The following is a 25,765-nucleotide window of genomic DNA, read 5'->3' on the forward strand; positions in this document are numbered from 1 at the left end:
CACCCATCCATGCAAGCCTAATAATGTGCATGCATATATAGATTTTCTTTCCCGCCACTTAGTTTGTTCCTCATCAGCAGAGGGAATGCTATAATTTCAACCTTCTGCCGTGCATGGATGAAATGAAGCCCAATCTTTTGGCGTGCACACCATGAGCGAAAAAGGGTCGGTTTTCAAAGTAAATATCCAAATGCATAGATTTTTGCTTCAGGGAGCTGGCCCGTCGCCACGGAAGAGAGGAAAATTCAAGAGTCAGCAAAAAATGGCTCGATAATAACAATCATCTAAAATAGATGGTACTCCACTGCATGCTTCAGCGGCATAAACTGCATCGACACAAAATGTCAAGCTGTCGGGGAACATGTATTTCTTGGGATGTTAAATTGCCAAAATAATGGAAAGGGACAGTAAGGATACATTTAATGAGAAAATGATTCCCTGCAAGCTAACATGTTGTCACAAGGAGCCAAAACAAATTTGCGCATTCCCGCTGCAAATTGCATGACTTGACAGAGCATTTCATTTCTTTTAACTTTCATTTCTATATTTTGGACTGCTCACACTTTCTGTTCAATCTTTATTTTAACCACATCAAACGCAGCTTGTTTAAAAGAAGAATTTAACTTTAGGTCCAAATGGCTAAATCAGCTCTTTCTGCTCCTCCTCCCAGATAGCCATCACTGTATCATCTCAATGGCCCATCATAAAACTTGCTTGACCTAAAAAGTTTTTCCAGAATGTATTTTTGAATCTTTTTGAATGTCTTATAGTCTCTACTTCCTCCACTTCATGTACTGAGTTTGCAAAAGTTTCTAAATTGAATTTGTGCACTAAATGTTTTGCAGATAAGTCTGTTTGTTGCATAGTTTTCTGATTATCACTTGTAAAGTGATAATGTGATAGTCTATATGATAACTAAACACTGCTAAACAAAGTTCCTCTGTGTATGTGTGTGTGTGTGTGTGTGTGTGTGTGTGTGTGTGTGTGTGTGTGTGTGTGTGTGTGTGTGTGTGTGCCACAGATATAGACTTACCGAGAAACTTTGTGTATTTGTTTGAGCCTTTATTCATAAGAAAAGTTGAGAGAGATAGCAGGGGAATCAGATATAACAAATGGTTCAACTGACTGAGATTCGTTTACAGACTGTTGTGTTGTCGGCTGCTCCCTTTAGGGGTCACCACAGTAGATCATCTGCCTCCACTTCACTCTATCCCTAGCATCCTCCTCTGTCACATTAACCCTCGGCCCCTGCATCATTCCCTACATCTATGAACCTCCTCTGAGGTCTTCCTCTTTGCCTACAGCCTGGACTCTGCATCCTTTGTGCAGTATATCCACTATCCCTCCTCTGCACATGTCCAAACCATCTCACCCATGCCTCTCTAGCTTTTTCTCCAAACCGCTCAACCTGAGCTCTCCCTCTGATGTGCTCATTACTAATCTTGTCCCTTCTCGTCGCTGCTAATGAAAATCTTCATATCTTCAGCTCTGTCACCTCCAGTCTTTTTGTCAGTGCCACTATTTGCAAACCATACATCACAAAAGGTCTGTATTAAAAAACATGTTACACCACTCCTTAAAAACTAGGAATTAGAGACAGTGCCACTTAATAGAAAACAAAATCCAGATTAATGAAACAAGAACTCTTGAGCGCCTAAAAAGAAGGCAGCTGAACTTTGGATTATCCCCTAAAATATCTAGGTTTCTCCATCAGTTGTTTAACCCTCTCAGGCTTAAATTAAACTTTTTGTTGCTAATGCACAACCAAGTCCTGCAGTGGTACTTCTGAGTAAAAAAAACTCATAAAATATGTATGTGGGGTAATCAGGTTGTTAGTTTTTAACTGTTGCAAATCGGCAACGCCTGCCTCGAGAGGGTTAAGAATTGAAGATCTAAAACCTTTCTTCTTTGCCTTCTTTTCAACCACTCACCATGAACTGGATGATTGATAACCCACATGGATGTTAATGAAACGAGAACATTAGGTGCTATAAAAGCACTCACAGGTTTTACCGGACTCCTCTGTTATGACCCCGTGGCTCATAATGGCTCTGCTTAATTAAAACAGCACTGTGAAAATAACAGGGTTAGGGTTAGGGAGAAAAAAGCTTTTTGAAGTTTTTGTTTTTATTTTTTTTTAACGGTTTTTTAAAAGTCAGCAAACTTTTTTTAGTGTTTTTTTAAGAAATCAGATGTGATTGGTGACTGCATACATGCAGCTAAATGACAGTTCGTTTTGATACATTAATTAATTAACGGGGCTTCAAAACTTAAGCAACAGTGGAACAGTTGTAACATGTCAGATGTGAATGACTTACTACAGAAGTGACTGTTACTAAGTACTTTAAATACACGCAGCAATCAGGATCTACGAACACTGATGCTTAAATGTGAAATCTACAGCAAAACATTCAAGAAATGCAATTTAAATTTCTTTCTTCTCTTCCTTTTCATGTCATTTTTCATTTCAGAAAATAAATAATAGACAATAAACAAGTAAAAAACAACAATTACCCTTTATACATAAAGGGTTATCTAATCACAAAGTGACGATGTTATTTCATAATAACATTAATTTCAAGTAAATCAAATTTTGATGTATTTCTTACTGAACACATTTTTTAAGTAAAACATTTAAGTGTAATAAAAGTGCTGCATAACTTCAGATCATCTCTGGCATTATTCCCTAAAATTATCCCAGTAACAGAAATACAGTGTTTTTTTCATTATTTATTATCATAGGTTTTTGAAAAAGAAATACTCCTCTTAATTCATAATTGCTTGTTCTCAGCTGGAACAAATCCTGGACACCTGGAGGTAATTGATGGCTTTGTACTTAATACATAATCAGCATAATTTTAAATCTTTTAATTCAGCAAATTTCTACGTATTCAGCAGTTTGGTTTAGTGGCATCATATTAGTTTGTTCTGCACACTCTTCTGCTTTTTTTTTTGCAATACAATATTGAGTTGGTGATCGTTTTATATGCATTTCCATATACCTTCAAACCATAGGTCATAGGTTTCATCTGGAAGCTTGTAGAAAATTCCCATTCTGACACCCAAAGACAGCACGGAAACATTGGTCACCTCTGTTGAAAACATCTTTAGGTTCATAACGCAATGCACACAGGATTATGAAAAATTCAAGTAGTGACTTCTAAAGTACTGAAAGCCTTATATGAACCCACTTTCTCAGTCAAGCCTCAACAGAGAAACAGAAATTTCAATCATGTTAATTCCTTTTCTTAATCAAATACTGTTGTGACTCCATCTGGTGTGTCTGTGCACATTTGTCTGACTCTGTGCAGAGCGGGAAACACAAAAGCTTTACTGTGACAGTGTGTGTGTGTGTGTGTATGTGTGGTAGGAAGCTGTAAGACCCTGATTAAAGAGGGTTTCTAAGCAGAGTATCAGGCGGTTTTAAGCCTCGATTCCTTCACTCTCTTGCCTTCAGCACTGATCTCACGGTCACCCTTGCCCCTCAAGTTTAATTAATGGATGGATTACACTTTATACCACTACTGGCCCACAGATAAACTCTAACACTACACTCAGTCAGACCTGTGTGTGTAACTGAGTAGTGTTACAGTCCTCACGCCTCCTTATGCACCCAATGTTCTGCAAATATTCTATGAATTAAGTACAAACATGCTGCCCAATATGCACAGTGTGCGCCACAAAACACCCACTGAATAAAATCAGAAATCATTTTGAATGCTTTATTCAGTGTCAGATTTTAATGGGACTTGGTTTTTCCTTCGCTATGAGGGTTTTTTTTCTCATGCAGAAAGATAAGAGCTTGAGCTGTGTGCCTTTGGTCAGGTATCCGGTAGCAGTTTGCAAATAATAGAAATGCACTGAGAAAAGGGGATTTATGTTTCTGTTAAATTAGGAACTTCGTAGCCTGCAGTCTAGCAAGGTCACCGGATCCTTGGTAACTGGTTGGATTTTTACAACATTTGTGAATTTCATTGTAGTTATAAATTAGTTCATGAAGACAGAGCTTGCTCTGAATCACACATGGATGATTGTATAGTGACTGAGCAAACAATGTGCTATAAGTCTTCTGTCACCATAAGCTGTGAACTGTTTAAGATGTTCCAACTAGTTTGCCAGCTTCAGACTTAACAACTGTACTTTTAAGGACATTATTTTAACCACTAATGCTCCATCTGTACTCAGCAATTCAAAGCTATACAGTCTAATGCAGTCCAGTAAATACTAGATGAGACAGAGCTCTGTATCTACACACACACATTAGTTTTATTGGAAATACATATCGAAGAGATTCAATATAGATGCAGTAGTTGAACATTATAAAGAGCTCTCCTCTCCAGCTACTTTTATTTTACTGTTGTTGTTTTGAGAGAGTAGGGTTGGAAGAGCAAAATGCAAAAGAGAGAAAGAGGATGATGAAGGTTCATGGCCTTATAATAAGCCTTTCCCTGCTGGCATTAAGAGGATTGTCTCCGAAGGTTTCGGTGAAGACACAGAGAGGACACCGAGCACCTGGCAGTGGATGGGAGGCGATGTTATCAATATTAGTAGTGGTTCTTTTGTCACTGCATTTTATAGAGATTTTTAGGTCCTCAGTTCAAGCTTTATTCCACTACTTCAGACTAAAAGACCACACTGCTAGAAGAAAGGCTTACTAATTAGAAAGTAACCAAGGCTTGTTAAGTAAGCTTAGTATTCGATTCACAAGCCTCCATTGGTTGGTATAGTGAATGAAAGCATCTCTTTACATATACTGCAAACAAGGACAATTGGGAAAATAAATCAAGAAGAGTTCTTACCTCTTTAAAACTGAGCTAAAATTACTTCTGAAATGTCTTCTAATGCAAACGCACCAGAATCGATTTTCTCATCTCACTCTCCTCCAGAAAATTCTGCAATAAATAGTCCCACTTTGAGGAGATAACAATCTCAATGCTATAAATTCTTTAGAGCCTGTTTGGCACGCTGAAATGCAGTAAAAAGCTCGGTATTCACACAATGTGCAGTTTGTCTCTGTGTATGGGTGAATCTATTTGCCACTTTAACTCCAAGTCAGTTAAAGAAAGACATGCAGGAGTAATTCATCAGAGTCTCCTTTAGATAGCCGGCCACTTCCTAATTGCATTTGGGAGATTGTCGCACCATCCACTTGACCTCAGGGTGACAAAGTAAAAGCTTACACAAATGGGACGCACACACGCAAATGCACAAGCACACACACATTTAGGTTATCTATTCACCCAGGACTGCTGATGCCTTAGACAACACAATATAGGAATGGGGAGAATTCATTATCAAAGACAATACACATTCATTCTGCTAGGGGCTTTGGAGGTCTGTGATGCAATTAGTGTTTATTGGGAACTGAAGTTGTGGGATTGGAATTCACCAGATGAACTGTTGCTGTCAGTGAAGATGCAGCTGTGACTTTAATGCTGAAGAGGAGAGCATTTTGGCCTAAGTGCCTAAAACCATTAACCGCTGAATGAGGCACAGTCTCAAACACCTGGATAACGGTGATAGAAAGATGATAGTTTGAGTACTATATGCTTCAGCCGCGTGCTTTTACAGCAAACTTGTTCAGTAAAGATGGGTAGATAAAAAAAAAGTTGAATTACATCAATAGCATAAGAATAGAAGAGATCAGAGAAGTGGATTAAAAAGTGAGGCAGAGCGGGCAGAGACCCTGTAGGGGAGATGGAGGCGGGAGGAAGTATACAGAGAAATACCAGTGTGTGAGATAACTAAAGCAGGTATAAATAACACTACCAACCTCTTGAGTATCTCATCATGGTTCTACTCCTCCTCCTCCTCGCCACCTTCTCCTCCCCATGCTTCATCTCCCTTCCGTTGCAGTAGCTTTCACAGCGGTAAGCAGTTATTTAGCTCTTAACATCAGCACTCAGATGCACCACTCAGCCTTGCCCTCCTTCACCCCTGACACACCTCACACACACTCATGTGTCTACACTCTCACTCACCCTCATCACCTCCTCCTCTGCACCTCAGTCAGCTGCTGTTTAATATAGGTCACCAGCTAACAATTTAATAGCTTCCTGCTCTTTCACTGATCACACACGCAGCAGCTTATATTTAAACACGCTCCTGGCCAGGATCATGCTGCTTTACAGTCATAATAATATATGACATTTTTTTAAGATCACTTATCAATTTCAGGGTTACAGGGGCATTGGAGTCTATCCCAGCTGTCACAGGGCATCCCTCTTCACGTTGTTTGTCTCTGGGTTGGAACACAAAAACAGTGCAACACCGATCAATTTAAACCATAAATCCATTCAGATTCTCTCTTTTTCTATCCTAACACTTTCAAAAGGCTCCAATTAAGCCTCACTAGACAGGTTTACAACTTAAAAAGCACTCATGTCAACTCTCAAGATTTTCTTTGAAAGCTTTGATAAATTAAACCTAAATTGTTGGTCAAAGGTAGAAAAATGCATATTTTTATGTCAGCCAAATTTATTTTAGTTAAACAGATCTATTCTGAATTAGGACTGACAGAAACAACAGTTGCGCATCTACAGCTTTGCGAGCTTAAAGAGTTATGGATGAAATCTAGTCATGTGAAAAAAAATAAGGTTTGCATGTAGTACTGTTAAGACTTAAGTGCCACCTCCATCATTGTAGAAACACCTGTAGCAACAATGCTTTAATGAATTGTGTGAAACGATCAATCTCTCACATTGTTGTGAAGGAATTTTGGCCCACTGTTCTTCAGTCAATTGAGGTTTTCGGGCATTCATTAATGCAGAGCTCTCTTAAGGACAGACGGCATCACATCTTCCTGGCCGACTTAATCACCGAAAGGTGTCCAGGCAATGCGGCTATAAAACAAGCCCAAATCATCATCGCTCCATCGCCAAGTTTGAGAGTTGGTGTGAGGTTCTTGTGCTTGTTGGGCTTCTTCAAACATGGTGCTATCCATTATGGTCAAACAGCTCCACTTCGGTCTCATCTGTCGGACGTGCCTGACTTTAAGGTGAATTTGTTTGGACGTCCACTCCTGGGAGGACTGCGGCATTGTGCTAACACACACCTGACCAGTTCATCAAACTGTGAAAAATTCTGCTATTACAGCGGTGCTCACACTTGCTGACGATCAATTAATCAAGTGTAACGGATTAACAGCACCTGGCTGTGCTTACCCTCTTAATGGCTTTGGAAGCAATAAGGGTGTATTTGATTCTTCACAGGACTATGTAGGCATCACAAAACCTGCTGCAACTCACCCTGATGAGGCTATATCTGTACCAAAATTCACTGCTACCCATTCAATATTTGCTAAGACATTTCAAATGTCAGTAGTAGCAGAGACAGTGAGTCAGCCTCTGGCTGAATATGATGCATTAATTGACAGACAGAAACTCGACTGACCAACATCCGAATAGGCAGGTCCATGTTGCTATCGTATGTCAAATCATTCAAGCATTTTCTTCCCCTTATATTAGAAGCAGATAAAAGTAATATCTTCTTTTTCTGTTTTATAATTATAAAAGATTATTATAAATCTGCAGGAGACAGGAAACACTCTCATTAAAAAGAACCAATTCCCCGAAGCCTACCTGCTCTCCTATTAACCTTTTTGTACTGAACATCATCTGTTCATTATCTTTTCAACCAAATCACACCTCTTATGAGTGACGTTCAAATCACTGTGCTTCTGTTTCTTTGTGCATTTTTTGACACCCCTCTGCTGGGCTGCAGGCAGGCTAGTTGTGAGATAATTACAGATTTCCAGGTACAGCAGGGAGTTTCCATAAGCCTCTGAGCTGTAAATGTCACTGTGGCTCTGACTATGACCTCCGTCAGCTCAGCGGCACACTGAGAAGAGAAGGACATGGCTCAGTAGCTTAGACACACTGACACAGATGCTCTCACAAACCTCCTATCATGAACGGATTTCATGACTGTTAAATCACATTTTCATCATCTCTGTGACTCTGTGACACTAAAAGCATGTATCGGAAAAGTTTAATTACGTGCTCCATACAGTCACCCTCAGTATTCAAACAGCTGACTTTGTTCAATAAATGCATGTTTGACATAATTTATTTATTCAGAGGTCACATGCTACTCAGTGGCCAGGCCTATGTTAGATCTGTAACTATTAAAGCTAAAAGACAGAGAAATTTAGGAACAAGAATTCCTTCTGCTACTTGCCAACCTTTTCCAGTCTAAATGCTGGACACTTTGATTCACTTTGATCCCTGCTATTCATTGGACGTCAGTCTAGCTCAAGTTGAGGCAAGTTGTTTAAAGAGCTTTGAGTGCTCAGAGTAAAGCACTATATAAGAACCAGAACATTGGTACACATGACACAAATCCATGGTACATGCAATAATTTGTGCTTGTCTGCTGCAGCTAATAATTAACTTTTCTCTGGCCTTTGTGCTATCATCTTTCTTAAATGTAAGACAAGTGCATAACTGTCAAAGCCAGTTTAAAAACTGAACTGATGTTGAGATCCAGGAACTCTCAAAATAAGGCCTGCTCTCTCACTAAAAAGATAAAGATGCACTGTAAAACCCCAGGCAGCCTGCGCTGTTATTTACAGAAGTTTAAGACTGGTGACTTCTCCAGGTTGTGCCCTGCCTTCACTATTTGGTTGAGGTAGGCTCCAGCCTCTAATCCTGAACTAGATGGATTCAATTCAATTCAATTCAATTTTATTTATATAGCGCCAAATCACAACAAAAGTCGCCTCAAGGCGCTTCATAGATACAGAGAAAAACCCAACAATCATATGACCCCCTATGAGCAAGCACTTTGGCGACAGTGGGAAGGAAAAACTCCCTTTTAACAGGAAGAAACCTCCGGCAGAACCAGGCTCAGGGAGGGGCGGGGCCATCTGCTGCGACCGGTTGGGGTGAGAGAAGGAAGACAGGATGAAAGACATGCTGTGGAAGAGAGACAGAGATTAATAACAGGTATGATTCAATGCAGAGAGGTCTGTTAATACATAGCGAGTGAGAAAGGTGACTGGAAAGGAAAAACTCAATGCATCATGGGAATCCCCCGGCAGCCTACGTCTATTGCAGCATAACTAAGGGAGGATTCAGGGTCACCTGGTCCAGCTCTAACTATATGCTTTAGCAAAAAGGAAAGTTTTAAGCCTAATCTTAAAAGTAGAGATAGTGTCTGTCTCCCGAATCCAAACTGGAAGCTGGTTCCACAGAAGAGGGGCCTGAAAACTGAAGGCTCTCCCTCCCATTCTACTTTTAAATACTCTAGGAACAACAAGTAGGCCTGCAGAGCGAGAGCGAAGTGCTCTAATAGGGTGATATGGTACTACAAGGTCCTTATGATAAGATGGGGCCTGATTATTTAAGACCTTGTATGTGAGGAGCAGGATTTTGAATTCAATTCTGGATTTAACAGGAAGCCAATGAAGGGAAGCCAAAACAGGAGAAATATGCTCTCTCTTTCTAGTCCCTGTCAGCACTCTTGCTGCAGCATTTTGGATCAGCTGAAGGCTTTTCAGTGAGTTTTTTGGACATCCTGATAATAATGAATTACAGTCGTCCAGCCTGGAAGTAATAAATGCATGAACTAGTTTTTCAGCGTCACTCTGAGACAGGATATTTCTAACCTTAGAGATGTTGCGCAAATGGAAGAAAGCAGTCTTACATATTTGTTTAATATATGCGTTGAAGGACATGTCCTGGTCAAAAATGACTCCAAGGTTCCTCACAGTGTTACTGGAGGCCAAGGTAATGCCATCCAGAGTAAGAATCTGCTTAGATACCATATTTCTAAGATTTTCAGGGCCGAGTACAATAACCTCAGTTTTATCTGAATTAAGAAGCAGAAAGTTAGAAGCCATCCAGGTCTTTATGTCTTTAAGACATTCCTGCAGTTTAACTAATTGGTGTGTGTCCATCCATCCATCCATGCATGCATCCATCCATCCATCCATGCATCCATGGATGGATGGATGGATGCATGCATGGATGGATGAATGGATGGATGGATGGATGGATTTTGGGCAACCTACAGTAGTACTTACTGAGCACTGTTTAGATGCCACAGCATGCATGAGTATTGTTCCTGATCATGTCCATCATCTTATGATCATATCTTCTTATGGCTGCTTCCAACACACTAGCACACCATGTCACAAAGCTTAAATCCTCTCAAAACGGTTTCTTGAGCTTGACATTAAGCTTACTGTACTCTTATGACCTCCCAGATCTCAATCCTATACAGCATCTTTGGAATGTGGAGAAATTGGAGAGTCACATCATGGACGTGCAGTCGACAAATCTGCAGCTTTCATATGAGTATGGCCCGAAATCAACAAGCACCTTGTTGAATCTGTGCTACAAAGAATAAGGCTGTTCTTTAGGCAGGAGGGAGTCCAGTCCAGTATTATAAAGGTATAACTAATGAAGCTGCCGGTGAGAATATATTAAGTAAGACCTACTAAAAGCATATTTTAATATGCAAGAGCATTTATTAAATTATCCTATCAGGCCTCTATGATGAAAGGGTAAATGAACAGCTGTCTTTATTCCTTCATTTAAAGGCTCTTTCTACCACTGGCAGGTCCATTATTAACCATCCTTTGAATTGTGGTTTTTATCTTCACTACAAATAAAGGCTTATCTTTTTTACTAGATGTTTGTTTTGTTTTTTAAAACATTTTTGGGGGCATTTTTACATTTAGTGGATAGTGGAGTGGTAAAGATATACAGAAAAGTGGGGAGGGATGAAGGGAAAGAAACCCAGCAAAAGGTTGCAGGTCAGACTTAAACTCGTGTGGTCATCTGCAAAACCCACTGAGCTATCAGATAGCGTACACTTATGTTCTGTTTCCTGTTTACTATCCAAATGCCTGTAGAGCTGCTGAATCTGAACACAGTTTTACACAAACAGAAGGTTTTACTCGTCGGCTTTTGCAATCTGTGAACAGACTGCACCATGGAAAACAAAGCAGATAGATTTATCCATTTCATTTGTTTCTCTGTTTAATCTCCCCAGGCACTCTGTCTTCCTCCTATTTGGTGCGAACAGATACATAATCATTTTACACATTATGTTATAGATGTTTAACTATAGAACGCGTTAAAGCAAACATAACATCAATGAAATCTGACAGGTGCCAATTGAGATCCACAGGAGACCTTTTGCATGCTAATACACACTTATTAAAATGACATCACTGAACCATCAGTCAGGCGGGCCAGCAGGGGGGTCGCCTGTGGGGCGAGACTGCACGTAGCATTCATCAGGACGGTAAATTCAGAGAAAATATCTCAAGAGAAGGTAATGAGCAGTGTAGTTCTAATATGCTGCAGAGGTTAAGATAACCTAATCTGTCAACTTTCATTGATCTCTGCATGCTGCGTATGTTAGTCGTAAAAGACAGCAGGCAGTAGCTCATGCATGCTGCTGCTGTCATGTTTGATCATTTGGCAGTTCCTCAGCTGAAGTAAATCTAAAAGTGTCTTTTTGTTTTTAGAGAGAACAGCTCCATTCATTTATACAGCCATGAATCACAGTGTGAAACTGGAACAGCAGTAACAATAGATTTGAGTTTTTCATAACTGTCATATCTGTTTTGTCTATTGTGAATACTGTAACAGCATTTAATTAGCTAGACAGAAACACAATTTTCTTTTAAAGGAAAATATTGCATACGCACAAAGCACATAAACGCACATCCTGCTTGTGGAACAGAGTTTGATCGGTGGTGTGTTAAAAGAGTCAACATCCCAGTTGGTTTACTTTGTTCTCTGCGACTGTTGAATAAGTGTTTTTTACATAACATTTTAATCATGATGTAAAGCATTAGCATAGAAAATACTATCAATTCCATATGATAGACTAGCATTTAATAGTTTAGTAGCTTGAACAGTTTGTTACTTTGTTATAGATAGACAGATAGATGTAGAAATAGAAGGATATAGATAGATATAGATACAGAGATATGACTTCCATCCATATTTTGCCGTTGAATGACTACCCACTAACACATTTAGTGATGTCTCACTAATTAGATTTTGTATGAAATTTCGTCCATTATGCCAAAATCATCATATATAACACCCAACGCGCACGCACTGCGAGTTGACAGATTCATCACCTCACAGCGACAGCCCCACTCGTGATAGTTAAATGACAAGAAAAGGTCAGCAAAAGGTCTTAGAAGGGCAGGAACGGGTTGATATTAGATTGTCTTCATCCTTTTGTGCCATGGGAGGAGGAGGAACCTCCTTATTCCCATCCGTCCTCTTTTTTCATTTTGGCTTTATCCTCCCTCTCACAATTAGCAGAGACAAAGAAATCCTCAGGGGTGTAACATTAGATAAAACCTGAGAATGAATACTAATAACCTTACTGGAAATGATAAATTAGTTCAGCAGCTGCTCAGCAGAGCTCCAGGTGGTTTTAACAGTATTAGCACATGAGGGTGCTCAGCTTTAGTTTTTCAGAGTACTTTTGGAGATATTAGTTTGCTGAAAGACTGCAACAACCTAAATCTTGCTGGAAGTGAGCTATCTTTATTTAATGTAAGTAAATGAGCATAAGCATCTCTGTTAAAAATAAAATGAAAACAAATCGGTGATTCGTGCGTTTATCTTTTCATTGAGATTTTCCTGAAAGTGTACACTTACAGGGAAGCTGATCTGCATTTACCTTGAGTGAATATACGACATGGACAAAAGTACAGGGCAACCAAAAAGAGCTGCTCAGCCACGGAAGCCCACACCATGAAGCTCCTGGTTTGGAGCCCTGCAGTCACTGAGTCAGCAGAGTGTTGCTTTTACTCACCTCAGCGATCCTACTCTGTAACTTTACGTGGTCTGTGAAAATTTAATTGTAAAATTGTTATGAGAAACATCCTTCGAGGAGCAACTTTTTCCTTTCTTACTTTGAGTACAATTCAGAGTCTGTACTTTTTCACTTTTACTTGGGTAAAAAAAGTTGCTTCAGTACTTTTACTGGAGTATTTTTTAACCCAGGTGTCTGTACTTCTGCTTACGTAAAGAAAGTCTGTACTTTTGCCACATTTGGTAACAAATTACTTTCTTTGGCAAGTGATTAAGTAAAATGCTGCATTATGTAATACGGTACTTTTTAAAAATAATAATAAGAACACTGTGTCTTATTATTATTCTTTAATTGGTCTGTTTAGAATTTAAACTGAAACAGCAGTCACAAATCATTATTATTCGATACTCATACAGACCTTTGGTGCTTTTCAATTTCTTCATTCTGTTTTTAGTGGTGAGTCGAAACAAATTCCATCGAGGATTCAAATTCTGGCGAGTGTAAAGTTATGTGAAGGAGATGTAAAATGAAAATGACCATAATATAGAGGAAAATCCAAAGAACTGGGATTTATTAAAAAATCTTTCTGAAAAACATGTTAATAAATGCTGTATGTGTGATAATGTTTGTGCATCTCCTGACCCTATCTCGTCCCATTGAGAAAGTCATAGACAAAATACAGCCATATATGCATGCACTAAGATCATGTTAGTGAGAAAATGTCAATAATCACTCCAAAATATTTGCTTCATGAGCACGTCATAACATCAATACATACACAAACTACCTGGCATTAATTCAGTGGCCAAGTGACATTGCCAAAGGATTTCTGAAATACTTAGCATCTTCATGGAAGGTATTTGGATTTTGCACATTTTTTCAAAGTCATTTCCAACAACAGGGAGGGAAATTGAGTCATTTGCAGGTAGTGCAGAGGTAGGAGAGTAGTTATAAGTATATGTTAGCTGGAACTCTGACTTAGCTTTGTGCAGCACTTGACTGATGGCCGCCGCTGCCCTCATCCATTACTCTGTCACTTGTTTGAAATTGCCTTTCAAACGTTCTGGCACTTCTGGAAAAAGTGGGTTCTCCTCCCTTTTCTCCTAACAGCAGATAGAAGCCATGGTGCCATGCAAAGATGCACAAAAATCGTATTTTACTTGCTCAGCTGTCAGATCCTGTGCGACCACTTCAGAGATGATTTAGCCCTGTGCTGTGGACCGAATGTCAACATGTGTGAAAAACACAATGGGCAAAAATAGCAAAAATTAGCAAGGGTAGTGGGGGGAAAGTGGGCACATTCGTCAACAAAAAAAAGAAAGAAAAGATATTTGAATGACATAACTGCATTTTTGACTGGATGGGACAAATAACACTGACTCACTTGGTTCAAGTGTGAAATTCTGAATTTTGTTTACAGCTTTCAGTTTATCCATAAGGTAAAAAATACAGTATAAGCTCACAGCAACCAAAGGCAATGCGGCAAGGGCAGTCTCTCCTCTTGTCCTCTGCTCCGTCCCTGTGTGTGGGCTTGGTGGTGACATGACAGCTCATTCCTAGGCACTATTAATGACAGAGCTCCCCTTTTCTAGTGCTGACTATCATCTATCAACCAACGGCCAAAGCAGTCATTGCTCCTTCACTAAATTACAACCCACTGCATGAGACATAAAACTGGATAATGGGCTGAAAATTAGCAAATTACAATCATTACACTGCCATAATTGACCCTTGAGACCCGTGTGCAGAAGTACACATCAGCCTTAAGGTAGTGTGTGTGTGTGTGTGTGTGTGTGTGTGTGTGTGTGTGTGTGTGTGTGTGTGTGTGTGTGTGTGTGTGTGTGTGTGTGTGTGTGTGTGTGTGTGTGTGTATTGGACCGTGAGGATGGAATCTAATTTAGTGAATAGCAGCAAACCCAAAGCTAACTGGCAGTAAACAGGGAGTCTTAGACTGTTGACACCCTCAAATGTTTTTGCTCTACTCTCCGTTAAAAGATTTTAAAACATAAAAACATGAAAGGGAGAATTGTTAGATATAACAATGTACAGGGATAGGACAGCCTGAAAAAGCAAGGCACAAATATATGTATTTGTATATGTATTATTTCTAATATTTCTCTCTTTTTTTTTTTTTACAATTACAAAACTCTGGAAATCCAAGAACTTCGGAAAGACTGACTTGTATGATGGTTCTTTATAGCTCTTACATTGCAGCTGAGGTCATGACAAAAGTTGTCAACTGACAGGCTGACAATTTATTAAAGGGACAAATGTTGCTGAGAAATAAGCTCCACTAATTAAACTTGATAACTTTTATTCCTGCAAATGTGAGCTTACTGGATGGATCTGCAGTTAATCTTACTATATGCACTATATATCTTAATATATACACCACAAATCTCGTTCTGTTTGTCTGTCTTTGTGTTTGTTTATTTGTCTGCAATCTCATCCTAGACCTAGACTATGAGGACTTGAACCACCAAACCTGGCACACAGGTACATCCGAGGCCCCTGAAAGTTCTTAACTATTTGAGATATTATAATGACATCACTTAGCAATGGGTTAAAATGTGCCATTCTTAGCATTTGTGCCACTACAACACTTTATAAAAGCATCCTATTGTTTTAATTGCATTACAGTGGCATGTCATTAATAGCCACAAAAGTTGCATTATATGTGGCATATTATAAGCTGTAATGTTGTCTAGCAAGAACCTACCGAAAGGCTAAAAAGACCAATTTTTACCATATATACAACATCTATCACATATATTTTTTTAAAATCTTTTTTTCATTGTGATTAAGTATGTCTGAATCACGGCTAATTCATGCTGTTCCAACAGCATGAATTAGCCAAACAATAGTGTAGCATTGGCATGTATAAGTTTTATTAAAACATTAAATTAAAATGATTAAAAATGTAATTCAATAAAAATAATAGATGATCTAATAAATCTAATCTAATAAAATGATTAAATGTCAGACTACTTCAGTGAATCTTGTCAGATTCACAAACAACAGAGGATATTTTTTCTGTGGTTCTGTACTCATATATTGTCCTGGATATTGAAGTACTTGTGTTCCTCCATTCTCATCATATATGCTTATGTCATTGTTGTTGTTGTTGTTTTGCACAGGTATCAAATAATGCATTTTTAATCAATTCAAAACACGACACATGATGTTATCACATGATAACATCATGTGTAATATAGGCACAGATTCTCTGTTGATGCTTGTATTTATCCAAGCACTCCAGTTCATACCCATCTTAAACTGGACAGGGGAGAATTTATTTCATATAAATATAAAATTACTTCCATAATTAGTCTTATGTCATTTAGACAAGATGCAAATTCAAGCACTCTGTGCCTGTGTCCCCCAAAATATTCAATTAGCCTATTACATGGACTTTTAATGAAATAGCAGGAGCAGCACTCAGCAAGGTCAACCAAAGAGAGCAAAATATGCGAATTACATTTCTGTGACTACCAGAATAAAACATGGAATTGAACAGCGTCAAATACAGAAGTGGAGTCTAACTGACTTTTAAGACTGATACTGATAGTCAGAGATGGGCAGTAACGCGTTACTGTAATCCAATTACTTTTTTCAGGTAACGAATAAAGTAAGGGATTACTATTGCAAAAACGGTAACTGGCAAATTGTTAAACTTTGGCAATAATGTCAGACCACCAACAAATGAGTCAGACTCTAAGTAGAAGTACATTCAAATATTTCTAATTCAGTAGATTTACACTTGATTTATTATCATAATTTTTAATCATAGAGTTAAGTTTTAGGGAATCAAGTATTTTATATAGTGTTGACTCATTCTGACCATAACCACAGCCTACCAGTTCCTTAAGAGAGTGTTTATATGCAGGTGGTGGTTGGTCTTGTAACAGTACATACAAATATAAACTGTAACAGAAGGATTTCTTTAAAAAATAGGCAACAACATCAACATCTCCAGTTAAAGCGAGTCAACAAATGGCAATTTGTTTTCTCATTATTTCATTCCTTCCGTCTCATATTTATCTTGGTCATTATCCAGATTATTGCAAGAACAGGTGACAGAACAACAGAGGTTTAAGTGGTTTACAACAAAAGAGAGGTGGGATGGCGTTAGGAGGGTGTAGGGGTCATGGATGATGGAGGATAAAGTTAGTCTGACTAATTCTGATATTGTACACAGGTCTAAAAGCCAGATTATCCTATTTTATGGTTGCATGAACAAGGCAAATGGAGTGAGGAAGATGTGCAAATTGCTCTCTAATTGGCCTGTCAGGTTTCTGAAGCCCTGTCAAACCACTGTCAGAAAGAGAGAGAGCAGGGGCCAGAGCCAGGGAACACAAAGAATTACTGGATTAGTTTCAGCTGCTATTCACTGCCCATTTCATTAAGCAATTTCAGCTCACACCAGGACCATGGGTCAGTGCTCCATGCTTGAAGAGCAGATTTTTCAGCTGTCATTTTGACAAGAGAGGCAGCACATCTCAACACTGCCTTCCTCCTCCACACATTGCTGGCTCAATGAAAAACACAGATACTGCCAGTAAACAAGCGTTCACGAGCTTCCCTTCACTGTAGATGGTACCAGGAAGGCATATTCAAGTGTTGAAAAGGTGGCAAGAAAACATTAGGAAACAAAACGGTGAGCAACACATCCTCATCCCCTCACAGATTCAAAGTCATTTAAAGAAAAAGTCTCTCCTCTTTTTCCCCTTCATCAATACTTTGACTAGTAATACCAGGGTAAGTTTGTGGAGCTGTGTTCGTAGTATTCAATACGTAAATTAATTTGATATAGGTTATTAGTGAGTAGGGAGAGTTTTCTAAGCCCGGCTCATTAGCAGCTACAGTGTTACCAATGACATGTGTGGTTTACTTGGATACTTGTAGAAGATTTATCACTCAAGATTATGAGAAGTTTAATTATTAAGTGAATTTGTAATTTCACACCAAATGACCCTTTTAAAGCGGCCTTTGATATCAATATATTTAAATATCTGATGGCTATGATATGAGGTTGAAATACTGAAACTAAATGTGGATTTTCAGGCAAAAATTCAACATTTAACTTACAGGCCCTGTACAGCGGAAGATACAAAATAATACATAAATAAATAAATAAATAAGTAGGCTTGCTCTTAGGCTCCAGCATAAAGTTATCCAGTCATTCACCCTAAAGCATGAGGAAGAGCCAAAGATCTAAAACAATAATGCTGAATCTTGTTCATAATATGTGTTTTTACTGCCAAAAGTACAGGAGGAAAGACTTTTAGTGTCACGTAAAACCACTGTATTTGTCAAATGTACCACTGTCTTAGCTAATGTGGAGTGAAAACCTTCAATCTAAAGAGTTTGTTTCCACACTATATTACCTACAGGTATATGTAATCAATGTTTTTTATGACTTTTTTTTTTTACACATCTTATAATCCTACAAACTTATGCTACAGCTGCAGTTGTTGGAGACTGTAGAACAACCAAAATGACTGTGTGCAATGAACTTGCAATTTTGCAAAACTTTGAAATGGTTGCTTTGAAGACGTGGAATAGGTCTGCCACAATGGTGATAAAATGGCAATACGATGGGTTCAGTCTACAATCAGTCTGCACACACTAAACTACTTACATTCAGAGTCCAGCCAGAATCTCATTGACTTTAAATAAATAGTTACGTAGTTGCTGCAAGACGGTGATTTAACTGCAAGCTGATGTGGGCACTCAGCAACCTTGCCTTTATATAAGCATATAACCAGAATACCAGATAGAAAGCCCTTCAGTCTCCTATTGCTAAGACACACGTTGCAGTCAGCTCAGCACAGACTGATAATCAGTGCATTGATGAATTCTTCTGTTTTTTATGGTACAGTCTATTTTACAGGTAATTATCTGACCCCTCAAGGCATGAATATAAAAGCAGCAACATTTGTCCCTTTAATGAATGAATGAAACAATTCTACATTTAAAAAAAGCTGTCACAGGTGCAGCACATCCCATAGATATACACAAGCACACACAAAAACACACTCAAAACCTCAGCTCATTACAAGTTTGGCAGCCGCACACACACTAAAAGAAATGGAGAGTAATCGGGAAATTGAAAATCATCGCATAGTGTCAAGAATTGAGAGACAGATCCAGTGTAAAATAGAAAAAAATTGGGTAATAGGGTGATAATAGAAGGGTCTGAGTCCTTTGTAAAATCAATCAGAGGCTAAGAGGTTGCTTGACGCCGTGAGCAATTTGACAATGCATTGACGACAGAGCTCCAGTGGAGCATTACTGGATGTGTAATTACTATGACCATCTTATATGGATCCAATTAGCTTCCTTCAACAGTGAAGAGACATAGCACTTCCCATGATATAAATGGACTCTTTCACTGTTTGTCAGTGTTTTCCGATAAAAGGGTAGTACCAGATCATAAGTGCATCTTTTCAGAAACAGGGCATTTAAGATGATTTACTCATTTAAGATGATTTGAGTTTATGATACACACGCTGCATTTTCCTTGAAACAAACCAAGGATGAAATCAGCCTCATACCATAAACAGACTACATCTGCTGAGCTTTAAATTCTGTAGGCAGGAACCAAAGGTCTTATAACCAAGCGCAAGAATGGGCAGTACAGTTAAACACAGGTGGGACATAAAGAGGAAAGAGTTAGTTTCATCCTTTATGGTCACTGACAATGAAACGCTACAAGTTGAAAATAAATGACCACCTGTAAACACGAGAACAAAAACCCACACATCACCTGCAGGCCAGGCGGCAATGCTAGTGCTATTTAAAAATCCCCAACTATCAATACAGTATTGGATGCCTTAAAAACTCAATAATATTTACTGTTAAAATTAATAAAAGCCATAACTCATTGTTTTATATTTAAATATTTTAAAATTAGCTATTAAGTGCAATAAGTGAATCCCTTGATAGTAAGCCTAACAAATCATATATTTTAGTACATTCAGTTGCTGAAACCAACCATCCATCTATTTTCTTAAAAGCAACAACTTTGGATGTCTTTATTGGATTTACTGGTGATTGTTCATGCTCAAAGTCTCTGAACAGGGCTAACACACCAAAATCAAGCATTCACACTTGCAGCCAATTCAGAATAACCAGTTTACCTAACACTGTGGAAGGAAACCAGAGTACCCAGAGAATCGACACAGGCAGAGGGATAAAACATGCAAACTCCACACAGAGAAACCAGCAAACCCAAACCTGGGATTTTCTTTCTGTGAGGTAACAGTAGCCTCTGCATCGCTGTGCCACCCTGTACTGCAGAGCCTGTATCATATTTTAATAAATGTAAAAGCCTTCACAGATGATTAAAAAAAGCTGGAAGCCATTCAATCAGTTTTGTTTAGTGTTTATTAGACATTATGCTCTGCAGACCAGCTGGATGGGCCAACTTATGGCTCTTGGGCCAAATTAAGCCTATAAGACATAAATTAAGTAGCACAGCTATACTACAGTTCCACCTCCACTGTGGATTTGTTTATGTGTCGACAAAGTACACAAACTTTATGGAGTTGTACCACTAATGCTCCATTATGCTCCAGTGAAAGTGTTAAATTTTGACTGATAAGCATAACTACTCATCTTATCTCATGCATATCTTATTGTGTTTAGATAATTAAAACATTTTCAATTAAAAACATGCAAGATAACAGGTGACATTCCCAGTGGGTTTCTTTCTATAAGCAACAATTTTAACTTATTAATACTCACTTCATAATAACTCAGCTAGTGAGTTTGGCTTTGTGTGCTCTGTGATTACTTATGCAGGGAGCTAACAGACACGGTGCTGACAGAATTAAATGAGTTTTTATAATGCTGTGTGCTAATGGCGGTTGCAGCAGAGTGAAATCCGGTTTGTAGGTGTCAAAGCTGAAGAGAATGCAGAATCTTTGATGTTCTGTTTCATGTTTCAGACCTGCCTCGGTGTTACCTCACAACTAAGCGCCCACTGCAGAAATTTAACCATCGCACAAAGGCAAAGAGGACAGACAGAAGGAAGAGGGAGAACGGGAGAGAGAGAGAGAGAGGCAGACAAAGTGATATGTTCCTCTCGTCCTTAGAGAAACAGACACCTGCAGGTTTGATCAGACTTTGCCTTCAATATCCTCTCTTATCCTTTGATGATCCATCACATCGTCTCTTTCTATTCTCTCAGTCTCATTTTCGCACGCACACACATATACTTCACATCCTCATCTTGGATGGATCTTTGTTTCTGTCTTTCATCTCCTTCTCTTACCTCACATTTTTTCCCCTCCAACATTTCCTGCCTCTCTCCCTCCTTGTTCCAATTTCTGTTTTTCTCGCCACCTTTAAATTTTCACTTAGCTTGTGCTTCGTTGGGCTCCACTTTTTAATTGTCATCTCTGCTTTAGTCACCAAGGTGCAGCCTTACTTTCAGGTACTTGGTTTATGTAGTTTTGGATTTGGCAAACTGATCAAGAATTGTCTTGGCTTGAAATAGAGTCTTTTCCTGTTGTTTTGGAACAGATGATAAGTATTGCAAACAGTGACACAATTAGGCAGCACATCAATAGGCTGTTATTATCCTGGTATTATTTTTGCTGTACAAAGGAAAGTATTAATGAGGTTAAAGGGGACCGTCCATGGCTCACACAGCAATAAATAGCTGAAACTGAACTTACACAGACAGACTGAGGGGGGAACAGGGGGGCTGAATCTTCACAAACGGACTTTTCTTAAAATTACAAAAAAATGTATACACTCACACGCCTGAGTAAGAATCATGTATGAAAGGGAACATGGACAACAAGATTTGTTTTTTCACCTGTTGTGTTCTCCCTGTCCTGTCTGCTGATCGATGTCAGCTGTGTCTTCCAGGTGTTTTCCCTTTGCCCTACTTTCCTCTTGTATTTAATGTCTGTGTCTGCTCCTGCTCGTCGTCACGTCGTACCCTCATTCTGGCCTGTGTAGTTCAGTTTCATGCCCTCATCGTTCTGTTCCGTTTCCTGATTTATGCCTACAATAAAGCAGTGGACTTTGAGTTTAAACTCCACCTCCACGAGTCTGCATTTTGGGTCCTTTTTCCTGCCTGCCCGCACACAGCCATGACAGAAACAAGCCACCCTTAAGCTGCAAAAACAGAAAGAAAACAGAGAAAGTGCTACAATATTAGGAGTGACAAAATCTACAGTTTGGTGCATCCTGAGAAAGAAAGAAAGACAGAAAGACAGAAAGAAAGAAAGAAAGAAAGAAAGAAAGAAAGAAAGAAAGAAAGCAAGCACTGGTGAATTCAGCAATGCAAATGGAAGACAACGGTGGTGGATCATCGCAGAATGATTTCCATGGTTTAAGAGAAACCAGAACAGCCAACCAAGTTAACAACACTCTGCAGGAGCTAGGTCTATCAATATCCAAGTGTACCATAAAGAGAAACTACAGGGAGTTTTCTGCAAGGCAGAAGCCACACAAAAACCTCAAGAATAGAAAAGCTAGATTGAACTTTGCTAAAAAGCCAACACAGTTCTGGAAAAACATTCTTTGAACAGATGAAACCAAAATCAACCTCTCTGTTTATGCAGATATATTTTTAAGATACTTAACGGTCAGAGAGACTGGCCTCAGAAAATGAAACACAAACAGTTCATTAGGAGAAATAAACAGATGATGATTTGATTCAATATTTAAAAAAACAAACAAACCAACCACAGTAAACTTAAAGTGACAATTGCCAATAATAACCATGAGTGTCCAAATGCAGCCAATGGGAATGATCAAACATGTTTTTTGGCACAAATAGTTTGCTTGTGATAGCCTGCTCTCACTGTCATTGTCCATCTGGCTTCTCTGTTTTCTGTCATCTGACTATTCACACTTTGCCTCCCATTCTCAAACAATTCGTGCTCCTTTACCCCGTGTGTGTCCTGCAGTGGAAACAATGTACCATAGTAGATTATTCTGGTGCCATGATGAATGGTAAGAATCTGTGTCTGTTGACTGTGGCCTTGAGATAAAGAGTAGGCAAATGAAACTGTCTGCTTGGCTTGCTGCACCCCAGAGTCCACTGTCACCATTCCTCATGCTAATTTGATTGAGAACGCTCTATCAGCACATACTCCTCGACCCACACACCTTTGCTCAAGGGACGTGTAGGTGGTGGAGCGGGGTGGGGTGGGGTGGGGGTGGGGGTACAGGATGCCATCAAGCCACATAGTAATAACAAATTTATCTCCAGGATGCCTGTCTCAGCATATAATGTTCAAGTTAGGCCCACTGTGGGTAGTTTACATCAAAGTGAAATGTGGCGCTGCAGACGAAGGCAGGACAGAGCCAAAGACGAAATGGTAAAGAGAAAAAATCAGATGTTTAAACATGTGAGATGGGGTAAGAAGCGAAGGTGAGACAGTCAGCATGATTAAAAATAAAGAATTACAGAAGAAAAGTACCTAGCAATCTTCATTTGTGTTTCCACATTGCAAATGATGTGGAGCCAGAAGGATATCCCTCTCCTTTCAGCAGTAAAACGAAACCAGGATTGATGAGAGTGTATATAATGCGCAAGTGACTGGCTGTATATGGGCTTGCTAGGAGCAAAGCGTCGACACAGTGAAGTGGAAGAAGGATAGCTGGATTGAGAGAGAAAGAATGTGGCGCCGGGTGGAGAGAAAGATACAAATGAAGGTCTAGATCGAGATAAAGATTTGAGAGAATAGTTCAACTCCAAAGGAGGGCATTGTGTGCAAAACCCAGGGTGAGCTGTAGCAATTGCCAGGGGAGATAAATTGGGACAGAGCTGCTCTTTTATGGCCATTTTTTCAGTCTCCTTGGTAGCTATTGTATGGGTTTCATTCATTAGACCGTATGCAATGAAAAACATTCAGGGAGAGAAATATCACCAGTCAGCAGCCAGTGTACAGCTCTGCGTTTTCCTCTGGGGCAATATTTCACAAAGCTTGCCCTTCTCAAGTAAACAAACCACATGTTAATCATGGAGAAAAACAATTACAATTAATTTCCTCTTTTGTTTGCCTACTTGTCACGGTGTCATTAAACCTTTACCACATCATGGATTTGGTTACCAGGGAACGTTATGTGCTGTAAAATACTGTAAGGCTGCTTTGGTGGACAGAAACAATGTCTGGAAGCGGTTTCTTCAGTGTCTTCACTTGTAATGAATAAAATATGACTGTAGTTGCTATTGTTGCTAAATATATTCTGAGTTTTCTTCTGAGGTGAAACTAAGTCTTCCTTTCCCCCACAAGGGGATCGTTAAATCTCTATACAGTACATTTGCAATGCAGATTCTACAACATTTGGGTTACACCATAGAGTACTACACAACATGTACAACGTTGTTAAGTATAAAAAGCTGTTGAAAATGAATTTCAGCTATTTCACACTCTTTACAGTCAGCTGTATTTACCGATTATTTACAGAACAGCTCATGAGAAACACCGAAAGCAACAGAAAAGATTGCTTTGGCACAAACACACACAAAAAAAAGAGAACAGAAGAAGAAAAGTAGCTGAGTATCAGTTTTCCATGGTTGTCAGCTCTGGGATTAATAGCAGCCATTTCGCCATAATGAGCTGTTAAGCGTTAGCTGCCAAAAGCCTCTTCGTTTGCCTTTGAGTCTCAGAATACTTTGTCTAATTATAACAGCGCTCTCTGTCCCTTTTCTTCCTGTCACTGTCAGCACTGCTGTACCTGTGTAACGCCTGCCTGACTTTAGCTCTTGTTAGGCGATATAATCAGCTCGAGAAACTACGATCTGGAGATGAGGTTCATGATGATGTTGCACCATCATTATTAAATGTGTCACATGTGAGTGCTACACCCAGAGCATCCACGTCTATGTTAAAGACTGTGGTTTGTGTGGCAGCTCGAACTTCAAACACGAGCGCAATAAAACGTTAAACTGAACAAAGGTTGTTCCTTAGTTGTTTTTCACGCTACCCGGGAGATTTGTACTGCACTACAACACAGAGAACTTTTTTTTCCCTGTAAAAACTTACAGTGAGTACTCAGTAACCAGACTTTCAAGTGAATGCAGATGCTGCAATCAGTTATTGCTAAAGGGCACATGCTAGACACCTTAAGGGTATTAAAATCTTTGTAAATATATAATAAACTAATTAATATTAAATACTGCAGTGGCTGGGATTAAAGCAAATGTATGATAGCGGAATACAAATAGCTATAATTTAATTTAAATAAAACTGGAGCTGAGATGCTGTTTACTACAATGCTAATTCAGTGAAGTAAACCCCGCTTAAATTCTAGGTGAGTGTTCTAGTGAAAATGACAGAGCATTGTTTTGCTTCTGAAATAAATATTGTCATCATGAAACGCTGAGGAGAGATATATTCATATGTTTCAATATTTAAGAGCAACCTTTTGTTGAGGTTAATGGGGCATTTCAGCTTATGGGAAAAAATTGCCTCAGCAGAAGCCACGAAAAGATCCCTGACAGGAAGACCGAAGAGGCTGTGAGAGAATAAAATAAACCTATTTTCGTAAGCTTGAATACCTTGGTCTAAGCGTTTGTGAATTTAAATTCCTCAATCCTGGCCAGAAGTTTTCTGTTGAGTTAGAAAGAAGGGAAACTCTTTATTTTTTTTTTTTAATTTTTTGGGGCCATGTAAAGTAATTCTGCACAACGGCAAGAAAAAAATTGTTCTCTTTAAAAAGAAAGCCATTTGTTTTACACTGCTAACTGTGATAAATGGAATTCAGTCTCCATGACAAACAGTGAGTACGGAGAACTGGTGGATCATCTGTTTTTGTCTTGGGGTGTGAAGTTGCCACAGTTGCCTGCACACAGCACTGAAGCGTCCTCGTCAAAGTCTTCTCTATTTGTGTGTGTGTGTGTGTGTGTGTGAGAAACACTCTGTGTACTATGTGCGTATATAAACATGCTGTATTCTATTAAAATGTGTGTACTTTGCTGTACAACAGATATTAATGTGTTTGT

The 25,765-nt window shown here is 39.0% G+C and overlaps 1 protein-coding gene across 1 annotated transcript in view; it reads right to left on the bottom strand.

The window, feature by feature from the left end:
- The window catches only part of LOC308383447 (calsyntenin-2-like), a 167,682-nt gene that overhangs the window by 55,408 nt on the left and 86,509 nt on the right, over positions 1–25,765 (bottom strand). The gene's annotated exons all lie outside the window — the stretch shown is intronic.

Source organism: Rhamphochromis sp. 'chilingali' (assembly GCF_963969265.1).
Source record: "Rhamphochromis sp. 'chilingali' genome assembly, chromosome: 16".
In the NCBI taxonomy this organism is placed as follows: Eukaryota; Metazoa; Chordata; class Actinopteri; order Cichliformes; family Cichlidae; genus Rhamphochromis; species Rhamphochromis sp. 'chilingali'.